At 31.0% G+C, this 10656-nt stretch overlaps 1 long non-coding RNA gene across 3 annotated transcripts; it reads right to left on the reverse strand.

Moving 5' to 3' along the window:
* Positions 1-1819: 1819 nt before the first annotated feature.
* Positions 1820-10181, reverse strand: LOC149067405 (uncharacterized). Of its 3 annotated transcripts, XR_016195351.1 has the most exons (4): positions 10113-10181; positions 9478-9863; positions 6050-6157; positions 1820-2514 (listed from the first exon to the last, which is right to left on the reverse strand). It is a non-coding gene; the product is annotated as an uncharacterized LOC149067405 (long non-coding RNA). The 3 variants fall into 3 exon arrangements; XR_016195352.1 differs by lacking the exons at positions 9478-9863; positions 10113-10181 and adding an exon at positions 6371-6606; XR_016195350.1 differs by lacking the exons at positions 1820-2514; positions 6050-6157 and adding an exon at positions 8627-9247 and having other exon boundaries at positions 9478-9544; positions 10113-10153.
* Between the last annotated feature and the right edge of the window lie 475 nt (positions 10182-10656).

The raw sequence follows: 10656 nt of genomic DNA on the forward strand, positions 1-10656 counted from the left end.
GCAAGATGAAACTGACATAAAGAGAAAAGTCAGATGCAAACGAACCATTACATAACCAAATACACAGCAAATAAATGATTAGAAAAATACTCATTAGGCATCATGCTTGTTTTTTTTTTTTTAATGTTTTATTAAGAGTGTATAATTTAACAAATATTTAATTAAAAGTTGTAAACAAATAATAATGGTATCAAAAATTAATCAAGCTAAATAAGAACCAAGGAGGAAAGAAAGAAAATTTTGTTTGTAATGTTAAGCAATGAATCATGGAAATTGGATTGAACCAATCTGCTTTATTTTCTTCATTATTTTAGATTAATATATTAAACTCAAATTAAATTGAAATTAAAATAACTAGAATGAAACATTTCATAATTCTAAATAATAATAAAATAATTAATTTCAACTTTAAAAATTAGAACATTCATGTTTGGATAATTTTACTTTTTTAAAATTAAAATGTCCCAGGTCAAATAATTTTAAAGATCTATAACTGAAATAAAACACTCATACTTTAATTATTTTACACTTTCAAAATTAAAACGTCCATGTTTAAACAGTTTTTTCCAACCATCAAATTGATCATTCACATTTTAATTATTTCAAACTTTTAAAATTAAATGTGTGAGCAAATAATTTCAATCTCAAACCTTACATAATAATTTCAAGAGACCTTTCAATGCAAAATACTTGCTCAGGTATGGAAGTTCTCCTGCCTTTTTTTTTCTTCCTTGCATGTCTGTACCTACATATTTTTAATATTTATTTGAGGAACTTTATTGTTTGTATTATTCTTTGCCTTTCTGTATTACAACATATAGCTGTTTATATTCTTATTCTCACTCAAGTTTTTAATGCCTACTTTACTTGTTGAACCCTCAAACTAAGTAAAAGAAAAATTTATAAACAAAATAATCCACATACATAATACATCCGCCCCCAAATAACCTTAAAAACTATATAATTTCTACTTTAACAGAATTATTACTTGCAACCTACAACATTTATAATATTTGGCTATATATACCAATGATTCCCTCCTCAATAAAAATCAATTACACAAATTTTGGTAAAAAAAGTAGAATAAAATCTAGAAAGTAGAACATTTCAAAAAAATTAGAACAATTGGGAGACCTGTATATGCTATGGTTCATTTTGCCATAATTGTTTGAAAGCCATTCAGAATTTTTTTTTTCCCCAATCTCAGAAACAATATAAAAAGAACCTCAAAAAAACCAACAAATGATAGATAAGATACAAGACAAAATAAGCAAAAAAAACCACAATTTTCATGATGAAAGGGAAAAAAAGAACGAAACAAAAAGAAACTAATCCTGTGAAAAACACCACAAACTAACTTTATATTTAAAAAAAACTCAAATCATTACTAGAAACTTGGTATGAAACTCATGAAAAAAAGAAGCTAGACAACTTCGAAATAATGGACCCTCCACAACTGCATGGAACAAATAGAAAATCAAAAAAATTCTGAATAGCTACAAACACTCGTGTTCAAGTCTAAAAGAATGCACTGCAATTTTTGAAAGGTTTGATAATCCAATTATGAATTATTGCTTTATGATTATCTTTCGTTAAAATTGATTATATCCAAGTACTTATATTGCATTATGTTATCACTGGAGCTGAAAAAGTAATGAAAAATACATTTATCATGTAGGGGGTGAGAATGTTTGTGCAATTATGTGAAAAAATGCTCCAAAAGAAAAATAATCAATCATTTTCATGAAGCATACCTAACTGAAGCAAAATTGGCCAGACAGCTGATTTACAGTCTGTATTCACTTGAATAAATACAAAATGAAAGCTAAAAAATTTATTTGGGAGCAAACCATCAGTTTTCAACCAACAAAGTATTAAGCAAAACTTACCTGTCATCACATCTTAGCTAACTATTTGCTGCATAAGTATTTCAATTGAATGAGTATTCACTTAATGCAAAGTCTCATAACTTCACAGAAACATAAAACAGAAAAATTCATAGCATAACATACACACTGCAGCTAACTGAGCTGAGCAACTGGAGTAATTGCAGCCAGCTAAAATAGGTAACACACAAATTGCAGAAAACTTAAGATGAAGATCTCACACATTGTAGCCAACTGAGATGAGCAATTCAAGTAACTGCAATCAACTAAGATGGGAACACACAAATTGCAGAAAACTTAAGATGAAGATCTCACACATTGTAGCCAACTGAGATGAGCAATTCAAATAACTGCAATCAACTAAGATGGGAACACACAAATTGCAGAAAACTTAAGATGAAGATCTCACACATTGTAGCCAACTGAGATGAGCAATTCAAGTAACTGCAATCAACTAAGATGGGTAACACAGAAATTGCAGAAAACTTAGATGAGGAACTTGTACATTGTTGCCAACTTACATGAGCAACACACTCCAGCCAGCTGCGATTTCAACCTTCATCCTCAGTCCCAATAAGGGTTCTGTAGAAGATAGTAAAACCAAGAGATACGCCCAACACTCTTCTTCCTAAAAAGATGAAAAGAAATTAGTTCATCTGCTGATTAGTTCATATTAGGATATACTGCACAGAACATTAAATTGCAAAGAGGTGATCACCCCGTTCCAAAAGTTTTATTATTGGCATAGGAAGAATGGTACAAGTGGACACCCCCTCCTTCACCATTTGCTATACATAACCTCTGTGATACCCCCTTTCCTGAAACATCAAAACACAATTGTCAAGTTCAAATAATATTAAAAGTGATGAACACACCGTCATAAAAAAATAGCTTTCAAATGATACTATGAAAATTACAATAACAAATTTCCTTGGAATTTCGTCATCACATACACTGGGGACAGTAAAAGTAATTTTGCATTTGTAAACAATAGGAGTGAGCAGAATTAGGTGCCACAATCGATGACATGAAACTGACTAGAGATTGAAAACACAAATTAGATCTGTAAAAAGTTCAAACTATTTACCTCCATTCTTTTGGAAGTAAAGCCACTCACAAAAATTTAAAAATGATCACATGCATTACACAGTCTGTAATTACTTCTACAGACCTGAACAGTTAGTTCGTAAAATCAAAATTCATGAATGGCAAAGACATTCAAAGGAATGACATTGTTCAGGACCAAAGGAGAGTTTGTAAAATGTGTGGGTGTACAAAACCAAGCAGCAACTTTAATAGTAAGTTCAATCGCATATCTATACACTTTTATCAATATAGTGATCTGTTAATCTCATTCAATCATGCATCTGTTTCAGAGACAAGATAATTTAATTAATCATGGTCAAAATTATTTTGATATTTAAAGAAAAAAAGACTCAGTAATTACTTCAAACTTGTATTAATAAGACAATATATTATTAGTCTCTCCCATTCTTACTTATGACAGATTCCATTTCCTTTTTTATTCATGTACAGTATAAATATCTTAAATACCAATTGAATGACTGAGCACACCCTGCTTCACATCTCATTAGAAATAGGCATATGAAAAAAATATATGGATTGGGGATGGGACGAATAATAATTTCGCCGGATATTAATCTTCTTGAAATTCATCATAATTATAAATAAAGTTGCAGAAAATAAAATTATTGGTAATTTGAATTGATATTGAATTTTAATTATTCAATCTATCTAAATAAATATTAAAAAACTGGTAATTGAAATATTTTTATTACATTATAAAGACAATATTTTATTCGTTTATTTTACTTTTTTTTTACCAAATTACTTTACACACACACACCCTCCACATTACTTTTTTTTACCAAAAGAGTTGACGCCTCTTCCTTTCCCCCATTCCTACAATCTGGCCCTTTCGTGCACAGCATTTCGTGAACATCTGAAAGAAATGCAAGATTTTTCAAGAGCAGATTAGGTGGTCTCTTATTGTTATTCGAAGGAGAGATGTAGAACAGTTAAAGGTTAAGCTCAGCTTTGTATGAAAATAGATGGAAGTATTTTTTCGAAACTGATCACATTTAGGGCTGTGCCATAGTCGACAAAACTGCCTTTCCTTCAAGAGTGGGGTAGGTTGATAACTATCACTTTAGAACAAAACAATAGAAAGCCTGATACAGCTATGTTGGTGGTCAAAATCAAAAATCGATTGTAGTGCCCCGTTTTTTATGACTTTAATGAGGGTGGTCTATTGGCCGCTGTTTAAATGCCAAAAAAGTGTTAAGTATCGGTGAGAGAATAATTTCGTTACTGTTGATACAAATTCCTAAACGGGGAGTGGGGGTAACACTTTCGAGAGGATATTTTGTGACAGCCCTGCTTTGGAGTGGTCAGCCAATGAATAATGGAATTTCAAGATGCAAGGTCACAATCACAAATCAACACAGAAAAATTTCTTCATCAAGAATTGGAATTACTTGACAAGACCCGCCAACCACCTTTCAGGAGAGGCCAAAAAATTCAATACAAGTTTGATGGTGAAGAAAATCTGGTGTGATCCTAGTGAAACTTTCAATTTTATTTTCGATACATCATTAGTTTTCAAGTTGTAAGATTTTTTCAGCATCTAAAAATTAGTAATTTCTAGCTGTTTTTCTGTTACCTCGATGTGAATCTTAAATAAGAATTAAACAAAACAAACGTATTTTCCTTTGTGTAATCTGCAGATGCTATTTTCACTAGTTTCAGAGAAAAAAGGGACATCGTATAGGCTGCAGCGATGTAAAAATATGATGAGAAAATTTGAATCCCTTTTTTGAAAAATACAGAAGACTGCCCGAAAAATACAGAATGCTATTGGATATCATCAGAATCACCAAATTTAGAAAAGGCCTATGTATCCAACTGCTTTGTTAAGCAAACTGTTGTTTCACTTATACACAAAATGTGCACCATAATTTTAAATGATGAATGTTAGTTACCATCAAGACCATGAAGTAGTAAAGACAATTTTTTTTTTCTACCAAGCAGAATTTTTTAATGACTACTCTACTTGTTGAATCCTAAAACTAAGCAAATTAAAGATTAATAAACCTATAAATGGCCCACATACATCCCCAAATAATCTTAAAAACAATATAATTTCTGCTTCGGCAGAATAATTAATTGCAATCTACTACATATGTATTATTTGGTATCATATAGATGATTTCCTCCTCAATTAAAATCAATTATATGAATTTTGTCAAGTCTTAGTTGTGTAGTCTATACGATTGGTTTGCTTCAGCAAAAAAAAAAAACCAAGAATTCACCTGTTTCCGATCCGATTCAAAATAAAAATCTCGAGAAGCTGCAGAACAACTCAGTCTCATCAGTTTCAGATGGCTGGTTGGATTGTTTTTGTGCGCATCTCAAAGTTGCATTTAAGAAATTGTGCGGTGAATATGCTGATGACAATGATGAAGTGTGCGAAGAATGGAGTAAAAATTTCCAAAAATTATGGCAATTTTTGGCAAATGATATATACCGGTGGAGTCAACAGCTGGCCCATGGGTAGCATGTGGGCAAAGTTAGAAAGAATTGGAAAGCAAAACATAGATTGACCCAGCAAAACATAGATTGATCAGTTTTTCCAAAAGATGTAAATTAGGTATTATATAGACTGTGTAATAGTTCTTTTGTAATTTTAATTTTGTATCTTTGTAATAATTATGTATTTTAATGTTGAAACGCATTTTATATTGTCAGAATTCCGTTTATTTACAAACAAAGAAAAATTTAAGTTATTGACATTACTGTATAATTATGGTTTCAACAGAAACCCCCTCTTATGTGGTTACCCCTTTTTTGCGATCGACTTTTTTGTCTCGCGAGTGTGTTAAAAAAAAGGGTTTTACTGTATTTGTCCCATAAAAATCCTTTGGAAAATTGAATGGATATTTTTACAACAATAGAATTTTTTTTTTGGTATAAAAATTCAAATTAATTAAGATTCAAATTGAAAATAAGAAACTTTTATTATCTGCATAATAGCTGGAAGGACAGACATGAATAACTCCTTCAACCATTCACTATACACCTCTGTGATCCCCACCCGAAACACAATTCTTAAATTAAAATAATATTAAAAGTAATGAACACACCTTCTTCTTTGGAAACAATAGGCATAAGCATCAGAATTAGGTACTGCAATCGATGACATGGAACTGACTAGAAATAACATCCTCGACCCAGCTACTCAATTTCAATTACTGAAAACACAAATTATATCATTGAAAAGTTCTAACAATTCGCCTCCATTCTTTTGGAAGCAACTAACAAAAAATTTAAAAAAAACCTTACTCAAAAGTTTAAAAATTATCACATACATTAATGCAGTTGATGCTCATTTCTAGACTTATAATAAATTCGTAAAATCAAAATTCATGAATTATTATTTTTTTGAATTACTGAACCTGTCATACCTACAGAGTGTAAAGCCAGCTCTCGATCCAGTGGTTCCAGAGCCTCCTATAGTGACTGTGTCAAGTGAAAGAAAAGTAGTGGGGGAGAAAATCAAAACACAGCAAGATCATGCTGGTAACTGACTACAATTTATTACATGTTTAAATTAGATGAAAACGGTAACAAGTGTATAAGTAGACTACATAGCAAGGTTGGTAAAAAAACCTGTTTTTTTTTAAATAAACAAAAATCTGGGTTTTTTTGTTTAAACCAGTTTTTTTTATTTTAAATAGTATTAACATTAAAAACAATAAAATTTCTGAAAAATCATTCAAACTTCTAACAATTATTATTACATTAAAATAAAATGTTTATTAATTAATGCAATTAACACTATTCCCCTATTAATTAAATCAATAAATATTTCTTACATTTTAACAAAAACCAACTTTTGCAATTTAATTATTTTTTGCTTTACTCAATGGATTACTTTGTTTGTGTTTGAAAATTCTTTTAATGTTAATCATATAATATAAAGATGTTTTCTCTAGTTACTTTCAGTATGTTTAATTAGGAAGCTATTTTACAAAACTATAATAAAAATTAGGTGAACATAATGTATTTAATGAAGCATAAATAATGCAGATTAATTAACGATGATTTATGATATACAGGGTGATTATAACTAAGGTTCTGATTTCAAAACACTGTAAAAAAGAACGATTGTCAGAATGACTTGAAAATTGACATGAATATTCCTGTAATATTCCTCCATGAATATTAAGTAAAGGGGAAAAATTACTTAAAAATGTAAAATTAATGACATCATCTAACATGTGGGAAATTTGCACGCAGAATGGGAACGATAGCCAGCCATGACAAAATGATAACTTAATTATAACATTACACGATTTCATAATTCATGGAAACATCACAAGAAACGAAGTAATTGAACAAATAACTACAACGTACTTAAGAATTGTTAAATATGTTGTTCACCGTGTTCTGGCTATGAGGTTGAAAGCACAAGAATTTCTGTTCAACAACAGATCACAGTATGCCACAGCCATGATGTGGATGCACTTGCAATTCAGCTTTATTAAATTACAACGTGCCCCCAGGTTAATATTCCTAAGGAACTTCTAAGATATAGGGGATGTGCGGGAGAATGCAATTCACCAAAGTTTGCAATCTGACCACTGTTTATGACATTTTCAGGTACCCCCACAGCCAGAAGTTGCAAGGGTTAAGGTGCATCCTATAAAATGGGTCTTCAGCAGCTGCTTTGCTGGTATTGCTATGTGAATCTTGATAGAAGTTGTTCTATCCACACACTGATGCTGTGGGAGTGCCGAAATGATGTGGTTGCACAAAATAGATTATACTGCTGGCCAAGTACAGCACCATCTACTTGCACATTTTTTTCCTTTTGCGAAAGAAACTTCCATTGTTTCAGGAGTATGTATGCAAATTTTCAAGTCATTCTGACCAGTAGTTCTTTTTGAATAGTTTTGGAATCAAAACTTCAAATTATAATCACCCTGTATATAGCTGATTATTTTTCATAAATCTGTTATTATTATACAGTAGAACCTTGATTAACTGGGCTTACAACATGTGAAAGTGTAAAAAAACAACTATCCAATATTAAGACTGGAAGATATACAGTAGGAGATGTGCTACTTCTTATGGGAAAGAAAATTAAAATGTATATGTGAGGTAATGTAACTACTAGTACACTAGTCTTTGTCCTTTATGGACAGCTGATGTCTATTGGATTATAGGACCACCTGCCCCTGCATGATGGTGTCACTACTGTTGCTGCTTCTTTGTGAAGGGGAAAAGAAACATGTGAGATAATACACCACTACATTTAGATGTGTGATGCAATCCTTATTCATGAATTTGCTAAAGATAGAGCATCAGAATGCAGCTAAAAGGTTAGAAAATGTAAGAATGAAAAATTTTGGGTTTTGTATATAACTTTAAATAACTAAGAAACTTCATATGAAAAAATATATATATTCTGGCCACTTTTATGAGACTTTTTGAAAACAAAACACTTATTAATCTTATGTCATTTAAACAAATACCATCAGAATGTAGCCCAAACATATAAAATGTGGTAAAAATGAAAAGTTTTGGCTAATAATGAATCAATATGATATTTTCAAGGAAAAAATTATATTTAGGCTACTTTTATTTTATTTTTTGAAAAAAACCAAATTGTTAAAACCAAGGTTTAAACCAACATGGCAAAAATGTCTCATGTGAATTTTGTGTCAAGTTACAAAAAGTTAGTAACTTTTACAAAGGGAAAAAATACCATTAAATACTCAAAGTATTTTGCTTTGCTTACATTTATACCGCCTGTTATTGTCATGCTTGAGAAAAAATTTAATCACGTGTCAAACAAAAATATGTTTATCGTTGTTCTGGCTGGAATCAATAAGTTTGGAACAATGAATCTTTTGCATTCAAGTTTCGTGACGTTAAAAAATATTTTTAGTTTAGCAATGAAGTAATTTTTAAAGAGGAGAAGAAACCAAATTGAACTATTAACAATGCCAAAAAGGAACTAAATTATATGTACATATGTAAAAAACTGATAAAAATTAATTAATGAATGATTAATGTAACTACAAAAAATTAAATTTTATAACCAATTGAAAATTCATTATCCAAGTGGGTGCGGGATGGAAAAAAAAGTTAAGAACCACTGATGTAGATCACAGGAAATCGTTTCATCACCAGAACTTAACCTGTTTCACGAGTCACCTTTACATGGATCTATTCTATCTATTCTTTGAATTCACCAAATCACATCAACGGAATCTGTATCCAATAAGCCCAACTGGAGAGAGAGACAACCAAGAGATGCATCCAACACTCTTCTTCTTAAAAAGACGAAAGGAAATTGGTTTATCTTAAAATTACGATATACTTTAAACGATAAACATTAAATTACAAAGGTAATCTCACCCCCTTCAAAAAGTTTTATTATTAGCATAGTAGGTGGACAAATCTTCCCCCCCCCTCCATTTGCTGTACATAACCTGTGATAATCCCCCTCTTCAAAAATTGAAACACAATTATTAAATTGAAATAATAAAAGTGATGAACATACCCTCTCCTCTGGAAACAACAGGAATGAGCATTAGAATTAGTTACCCCAATCAATGACACAGACCTGACTGCAGATTGAAAACACAAATTAGATCATTAAATAGTTCAAACTATTTACCTCCATTCTTTTGGAAGCAACAAACAAAAATTAAAAAATGATTACATGCATTACACAGCCGTTAATCACTTCTACAGACCTGAACAATTAGTTCATAAAATCAAAATTTCAGGAATAGCAAAGACATTCAAAGGAATGGCATTCTTTGAGACCAAAGAATGAGTTTGTAATTGAAATAATAAAAAAAGTGATGAACATACCCTCTCCTATGGAAAAAAACAGGAATGAGAATTAGAATTAGGTTCCCCCAATCGATGACATAGAACTGACTGCAGATTGAAAACACAAATTAGATCTTTAAAAAGTTCAAACTATTTACCTCCATTCTTTAGGAAGCAACAAACAAAAATTTAAAAATGATTACATGCATTACACAGCCGTTAATCACTTCTACAGACCTGAGCAATTAGTTCATAAAACCAAAATTCAAGAATAGCAAAGACATTCAAAGGAATGGCATTGTTTGAGACCAAAGAATGAGTTTGTAATTGAAATAATAAAAAAAGTGATGAACATACCCTCTCCTCTGGAAAAAACAGGAATGAGCATTAGAATTAGGTCCCCCCAATCGATGACATAGAACTGACTGCAGATTGAAAACACAAATTAGATCTGTAAAAAGTTCAAACTATTTACCTCCATTCTTTTGGAAGCAACAAACAAAAATTTAAAAATGATTACATGAATTACACAGCCGTTAATCACTTCTACAGACCTGAGCAATTAGTTTATAAAATCAAAATTCAAGAATAGCAAAGACATTCAAAGGAATGGTACTGTTTGAGACCAAAGGATGAGTTTGTAATTGAAATAATAAAAAAAGTGATGAACATACCAACAAACCAGTCACGGAACAGGCTCTGTCCCTTCAGGGATAATGATGAACATACCCTCTCCTCTGGAAACAGGAATGAGCATTAGAATTAGGTCCCCCAATCGATGACATAGAACTGACTGCAGATTGAAAACACAAATTAGATCTTTAAAAAGTTGAAAATATTTACCTCCATTCTTTTGGAAGCAACAAACAAAAATTTAAAAATGATTACATGAATTACACAG

The sequence above is a fragment of the Pholcus phalangioides genome, unplaced genomic scaffold (assembly GCF_987345545.1).
Source record: "Pholcus phalangioides strain wild (caught in Gottingen) unplaced genomic scaffold, Ppha-v1.0 ptg000030l_1, whole genome shotgun sequence".
NCBI lineage: Eukaryota > Metazoa > Arthropoda > Arachnida > Araneae > Pholcidae > Pholcus > Pholcus phalangioides.